Source organism: Mus caroli, chromosome 14 (genome assembly GCF_900094665.2).
Source record: "Mus caroli chromosome 14, CAROLI_EIJ_v1.1, whole genome shotgun sequence".
In the NCBI taxonomy this organism is placed as follows: Eukaryota; Metazoa; Chordata; class Mammalia; order Rodentia; family Muridae; genus Mus; species Mus caroli.
In genome coordinates, this window is record NC_034583.1 from 101,120,449 (window position 1) to 101,128,646 (window position 8,198).

General features: G+C 35.9%; 1 pseudogene across 1 annotated transcript in view; it reads left to right on the forward strand.

Moving 5' to 3' along the window:
• LOC110309007 overlaps positions 1–8,198 on the forward strand; it is a 17,183-nt pseudogene that overhangs the window by 6,851 nt on the left and 2,134 nt on the right. The window lies entirely within an intron of this gene.

The following is an 8,198-nucleotide window of genomic DNA, read 5'->3' on the forward strand; positions in this document are numbered from 1 at the left end:
TTTCTGTATCCATTCCTCTGTTGAGGGGCATCTGAGTTCTTTCCAGCTTCTGGCTATTATAAATAAGGCTGCCTTATTACAAGTGCTCCTAGGAATTGATATTTTGACATATAGCTAAGTTAGATTCTAGGCAGTCCTTGATCCGACCTTGGGCATGGATAGCTAAGTCACTGCCCTACACAGAAATTTACAATTATCTAGGAAGAAAGAAGTTTGTGACCTTAGGAGGAACAAGATTAGATACTTAGAACTAAAGATAGCTGAGTTCCACCCATACACAAGTATTTACAATGGCCTAGGGGGAAGGTGGGCTATACAATAGACTAGAGTAGGAACTATGGCAAGGGCAAGAAGCCCTTGCCCCTGGCTTCTAAGATTAAGTGGACCTTAGGTGGAGCTGTTTTTGATCCCAGTTGTTAACATTGAATTTTACCCCAATTGGTTCCTGCCAGTCCTTCCATGTTTGCATACCTCTGTTTTGTGTGAGAATCCAGTAACCTCTTTGTACCTTGTGGGTGTGTCACCCAACTTCCCTATTTTCTTCTGTATAAAAAGTTTGATGCTCAATTTAACAAATTACATTCAGATTTTACACAGTCTGTCATTCATTCACGGACTCCTTGTCCACCTGCAACTAGAGACCCGTTCCACACAGATAGGAGACCCAAAAAGGGGATAGTCTGAGGCAAGCCATTATTCATACTACATCAGGTTTTTTGCAATAAAAAGAATTATGAGCTATGTGTAAACCGCACCTATATGCTTTTATGTAGCTTCAGGAAATTTATTAGCTTAGGACCTTGAGCTCCAGTGGTGTATGTATTTGGGTCTATGACTAGTTCTGTATCAGCATTGGGAGTATTTTTATTCATATATCCTTGGGAACAGTGTTGCGCAACACATATTAATACATAAAATGAAAATGTTATTAGTTACTTTTAAAAATTTAAATTAGGTGCACATCAGTTATGTCAGTTTATTTCTTTTTTTTTTTTTTCCCTAATGGTAAGCTAAATGTTAGAGGTAGACATCTTGGTTTAAATAACAATATTTTTCACAACTTCTGAGCCAGTGTCTAGGGAGATTATTAGCTCTCAGAGCTGTTTACACATCAGTTCCTGTCTCCTTTATTTAAATGCCAATATGATTGTCACAAAACAATGTAACAAAGTTAGTGGTGCAGCTCAATGGAAAGAGTATTTTTCAGGCACCTAATAATACCCAATGTTGTGGGGTCAGCAGGTGATAGCAGAATTCAGGAAAAAGAGTCAAGGTCATCTTCAAGTCCAAGGTCATCCTCAGGAAAATGTGATGAGCTCCAGGCCACCCTGTTTTACAGACCTTGTTTCTATTAAAAAAAATGTATTTCCTTTTTGCCATAACGAAAATTCAATTGAGTTCATTAATTGATTCTCATAGAAAAAGAAGCCTCTTTCTATGAGAGATAATCATTGTTTTTGATAAAGTTTGGATGTGATCAAATAATTTTTCATGGTAGTAGCTGGTAAGTTTCAAGGCATGAGGGTTTCATGTTTGCGTCTGGAAATGAACACTCTGTTACTATCTCTTTTATTATCATTATTATTTTAATGAAAATACAAGACATATCACTTAGGGAGTCAAAAATGCATGTCTTGAAAATATTAGTCTTGTAAAATTATGAGCAAGCCAATTTTAACATTTTTATGAGTGCATCTCTCATATTGTTTGATTGTCTTCTACAATTGAAGCTAAATGAGACTGCACCACATATGGGAACTTACTGTCTCAAATGCTACAGTCACTTTAAAAATTTTTTGCCAAGAAATCTGTTCATATTGAGGTAGTGAAAAATGACAGTAAAAGCTTCTAAGCCATGCTTTAAAAAATGAATAAAATGAATAAAATACAATACTTGGTTATTTTATTGTACAATGTATTAAAAGTGAGAGCAGAACAGGAATTTCCTTTGTCATAAACCACAGTAATCAAAGCAGTATCAGTACTAAGGGAATTTTCTTCCATACATGCATTTAAATGATATCAATTTGTTGTAATATAAAATAAAAGCTTGAGAATTTACATAAAAATTAAAAGAGTATAGAGGATTATAAAGTATCAACATTGTGGATCTAGGCTATATTTGCCAATCTGTGAATTTAAACACTTTTTTAATGTTTTGTGTGTGTGTGTGTGTGTGTACATGTGTGTCGCTTTTGTAGTTTTCTTTTTGTTAATTGGATGTTTTGTTTATTTATATTTCAAATGCTATCCCCTTTCCAGCCCCTCCCAAAATACCCCTTATCCCACCCCCTCCCTCTGCTTCTATGAGGGTGCTCCCCTCAACCACCCACCCTTTCCTGCTCCCTTGTCCTGGCATTCATCTACACTGGGGCATTGATCCTTCACAAGATGAACGGCCTCTCCTCTCACTGATGTCCCACAAGGACATCCTCTGTTATATAAGTGGTTGGAGCCATGGGTTCCTCCACTCTTTAGTTGCTGTTTTAGTTCCTGGGAGTTCTGGGAGGTCTGGTTGGTTAATACTGTTGTTTTTCCTATGGGGTTGCAAACCCCTTCAGCCTCTTTCAGTCCTTTTTCTATCTCTTCCCTTGGGGACCCTGTGCTCAGTCCACTGGTTGTTGGCAAGCATCTACCTCTGTATCTGTCAGGCTCTGGAAGAGTCTCAGAGGGGACAGCTATATCAGGCTCCTTTCAGCAAGCACTTTTGGCATCTGCAATAGTGTCTGGGGTTTGTGTTTGTATATGGGATGGATCCCAGGTGGGGCAGTCTCTGGATGACCTTTCCTACAGTCTCTGCTCCACATTTTGTCTCCATATTTCCTACCCTGAGTATTTTGTTCCCTCGTCTGAGAAGGACTGCAGCACCTTTGATCTTCCTTCTTCTTGAGCTTCATGAGGTCTGTGAAATGTATCTTGGGTATTCTGAGATTTTGGGCTAATATCCACTTATCAATGAGTGCATACCATGTGTGTTCTTTTGCGAGTAGGTTATGTCACTCAGGATAATGCTTTCTATTCCCATCCATTTGTCTAAGAATTTCATGAATTCATTGTTTTTAATAGCTGAGTAGTACTCCAGTGTGTGAATGTACCACATTTCTGTATCCATTCCTCTTTTGAAGGACATCTGGGTTCTTTCCATCATCTGACTATTATAAATAAGGCTGCTATGAACATAGTGGAGCATGTGTCCTTGTTATATGTTGAAGCATCTTCTGGGTATATGCCCAGGAGAGGTATAGTGGTTCTTCAGGTAGTAATATGTCCATTTTCTGAGGAAGCTCCAGACCGATTTCCAGAGTGATTGTACCAGCTTGCAATCCCATGACTGTATAATCTGGTAGAGAGTGTCAGATATCCTTGATGTTAAGTTACAGGCTGTCATGCAGATGTTAAGAGGGAATTGGATCTAAACTTAAGTCTTTTACAGTTCTTTTTTTTTTTTTTGATTTTTAATATTTTTATTACATATTTTTAATGACTGGACTATTTTCAAAGTCTTTGGAAAAGATTTTGTGTTCCTTTGTCCTTCTTGATAAAGTCAGCAACTCTGGTGTGAAAATAATTGAATGTTTGAAAATCAAAAATAACTAATAATAACATCTTACAACTGTTAGCTTTAAATAGTCCTTACAGTGACTGTGTATGCATTTGATAGCACTATCATATTACAGTATAGTTCTGTGTACTGGGCAAACAACCCATTAACCCTATACATAATTCTACAATTTTATGCTTTGATAAGAAAGATCACAATTCCAAGGTAATCAAATTCCCTTTTAGGAAAGAAAACATTCATGGAAAAGATATACATAAAATAGGAAAATGGATGTTAAAGAGAAAATATTTAACAGGAATTAATAAAATGATTATGAGCACATTTCAGGAATATAATCAATTGCTATTGGAACTCAGGTTTTATCAAAACAAAACAAACATTTGTCCAAATCACTTTAAAAACAATTTTTTTGCAGTAAAGGTATATGTCCTTAATTTATTGATAATATTTTAATGTGTATTAATTTACTTTGTAGTTGAGGCTAAAATGTAATACGATATGTGTATGCCATGACATCCTAGTAGAAATCAGAAGATAATTTCCAAGTATTGATTCTTTCATTCCAGCATGTAGACTCTGAATATTGGACCCCAAACCTTAAGTTGGGTGGCAAGGGCCTTACAAATGACACAGATCAGTGGCCCTTATAGTGTAATAATTTTATAGAAAAGCTTATAATATGCAGATATAAAAGCTTGATCCAAAGAGTAATATTATAGTGAATAGTTTTTAATTGCAAATATATATAATTTGAATTAAATACCCAGCAAATTTATGTGATGGCTCAGTCTGCTTCAGAAATATCAGTGACATTACAGTCACATCACTTTACTTCATATATTTGGATGCTTATATTCAGACATGTACAGAAGTATTATATATTATACCTCTCAATTTACATTGTGTATGAATTTATATCAAGGAATACTTTGGTAATACATTGTACATACTTTGTTATAATTATTTTTAATGACATATCATTTAAGGTAATTTTTACATATCCAGAAATTCTAGTAAATTATAAATATGAATAATAATGTAAGACTAAGTATTTTGATTAAAATTGCATGTATATCATGCCTCTGCATTACTTTTCTCAATTTTTATATCTATGGATATGTTTAAGTTTCCTTTTTAAAACCAAACTTTAGGATTTAAATCTAAACAGAAGTTAAATATTAAGTACTTCATCAGAGCTAGAACCAGGTCGGACGCATTTGAAAACAAGTGTAGCATGATCCTGAATAATCTGCTTGTTAACTATTATCAATATATTTCACCATTCCATTGCTAAGTTTATGTAAACATGATGTAGGCTAAAAGTGTGCATGAGACATTCACAACGTCACTATGAGAGCTTTCCAAAGAACTTTTACTATTTAAAAGAAATGCTGAAAGACACTAGCAGGAAAAAATGAAATCAAATCTATATATTATTGAAAATGGCCTCGTTCTACTTTTTGCCCAAACAAATAAAAATTGAGTTTATTCATACTACTGAGTAGAAATAACCCAATAACACGAAAATAAAATTGTGTGATTCTAATAGGACACTGGTAATAGACATAAGAGTATAAAATATTCAAAGGAAAGCAATTATGATCTTATTCCATTATGGGTTCTTAGGTCTCAGGAGTTCCATTATATATGCACTATTTTACTTGCTAATTTTATTTCCAAACTTCTAAAACCTCATTTTAAACTTCAAAATCACATTAGATCGACATTTTAGCATATTTTACCCCCCACTCCCATAGTGGCTAGACAATGGAAGTCAATGGAGACTGCAAAATCAGAAAAGCAATTTTACCATATTTCAATTTTATTTTATTATCAAAGACTTATAAACTTTTAACTGCATTAGAACCATGAACTCAGACATGGTTATTTCTCAAAACTTTTGTTATTTTTCCTTCACACATTTTCTGCAAATATTTAAGACAAATTAATTTTAAGAAAACTGAAATCCCTTATTAATAAACAAATTATATTTAATTTCAGTAATTTCTTCCTTAAAAGCAGAGAACAAAGTTTGAGAAGAGAAATGTACAAAGTGAGAGACATTATCTTAGCATAAGCATTTTCTAAAATATTAAAATCTATATGCAAATAAAGTATAGAGGGCAGGAGAAACAAGCAATGTAAACATAAAACATAAAGAAACCATGGCAAATATTTTGTAGAAAAACAGCACACAAATATCCTAGAAATGTGAGAAAAGATGCTAAGATTAAAATTAATTTAGGATATATAACTGATTTGTGAAAATGCTTTGACAATCACTTTCCTTCCATAACACACTGAAAAACATAAAACTAAATATGTCTCCTTTTGAAGCATTCTCATAAGCAAAACTTTACCCAAGAAGCCTGGCTTATTGTGAGAAGGTCTGTGCAGGTTTTACAGCAGGTGGGGAAAAAAAGAAATGATCGGGGTAAGATAAGATCTTGGTAACTAGTGTTGGACCAGGATTTCTTGAGACTGACCCAGATCGTTTTACTTTAGCCATACTTAAGCACAGCACAATTTTGAAAACGTTTTCTAAAAACAATTAACTCAGGCCCAATTGCACAACAATTAAAAAAAAACTCGTTTACATTAAGACTCTTTACATATCACATGTGGCTTCTTTCACAAGAGTGGGTTCTTGTCTCAGAGATGATGCTGAAGACTTGATTTAGGGTTTAGGGAAATTGTCTGAGGTAATCATAATGTGGATGGGAGTCAGGACTGTCCTGGCCCTAAGATAAGATAGAAGTCAGGTAAGCTGTTATACAAACGACATCTCTCACAGGGGTGATTTATGTGGTCTGTAAGTAAGGGGAAGGCGTCTAGGTTAAATAAAGTATAAGTTCTGGAAGATCTAGGCAAGGCCTGGCTCAGCATTTAGCAGAGGATTACCAGGCTGCAAAGTACATTTTCCTCCAGTATTACAGGAGAACATCTAAGCCCCTCCTTCTGTTGAAAAAAAACAAAAAGCTGTGTACTTATTTGTAGTTTCTCCAGTGCTGAGCTGTGTGCACAAGAACTTTGCTACCCCTTACACCTTATTACTGGAAGCCAGTGTGGCCTAGAATGGTTTGAAGCAGAACACATCCTTGGATGTAGAGGTAGCTTTAAAGGCTGATGGTCTCCAGACATGGTTTTAAAGACTGATAGTCTCTGGCTTTTAAGCTATCTAACTATGCTCAATGCTGAAGCTGCTGGCTTCTAAAAATTCCTAATAACTTTCTTGCATATTCTGAGGTTAAAAACCACAGGCATGGGCGACTACCACCTGTAGCCCAGTGGTGGGGAATGAAGTAAAAGATTAATTGTGAGCTCTTTTTTTCTCTCTCACCTACAAGCCTGTTATCTCACTTGTCAGGTGGAAATGAGGCTTGGAGCAATGTACTTTTATTGAACCAGAAGAGAGTCACTCTCAAAAGGAAAAGCGTCTACGCAAGCAAATATACATAATCTTACATAAATTCATAGACAGACTCATATGCACATCCTCATACATCTTCATGCATCCCAGTTGGGCTTAGCTACCCATTTATCTCATAATTACATAATTAACACACACACACAGGTCCAGGCTTACGTATGAGTATGGAGCAAAAGAACAAGTGCCAGTGCAGAGAGAACTCATTCATTCTGGATGAAAAGTGAGCTACTACAATCCTTAATACACAGAGAAAGAGAAAGCTTCTACCATTTTCTTGCTACAAAAACAAAAACAAAAACTAAAAAACAAACAAAACTAAAAAACATAAGTTTGTAAGAGAAAAGCTTTGTCCTCTTTAGTAAGACTAACCCTGCTTTGCTGTTAGGAAAAGACCTGTTCCGTCCCATGGCAATGAGAAGCTTTCCTGTTCTTCCTACTCTTTCTGTAGCTTCTTCCTTGTCCCTCTTTCTGTCTGTGTTCTATGTATTGTGCTCTTAATATCTATGTTACCTTCTAATTTCTAAGTCACTCTAACCTGCTGTCCTGTTCCTTCCTTCTCCGTCTCGCTCTCTCCTCCTCCTCCTCCTAATCTTGCTGCCTCCTCCTGATTTGATGAAATGATTCCTAGATATTTTTTCCTTTTCTAGGGAAGTAGATCACATGGTTTTTCCAAGCATCGTACTTTTGTTGTTTGTTTTTCCCAAAAGTTCACTAAAAGTTCCAACATAATTTCAAATCATAAATGGAATAAGAAGTTTACAATGGAGATGTTTACATACGTTCTCATTAAGACTGGACATTCATTGTCTGTCACTAGATATACAAGTTCATTGAGAGTTAAAAGTCATAATTTGCCCTCCTTAACCCTGTCTGGAGAACTGTACAGCAGCCTTCTTTCTCAGCTCAGCAGCTCCCTCTCTGGCCACCAGAACTGCTTGTCCAATGCACATGCAATGCGTCCCACAGCATGCCACACACTCGTGCCAGCATGAAGAGCACCACGTTTTTCTTTTCTTTTTTTTTAATATTATTTTATTACATATTTTCCTCAATTACATTTCCAATGCTATCCCAAAAGTCACCCATACCCTCCCCCCCCCACTCCCGTACCCACCCATTCCCACTTTTTGGCCCTGGCGTTCCCCTGTACTGGGGCATATAAAGTTTGCATGTCCAATGGGCCTCTCTTTCCAGTGATGGCCAACT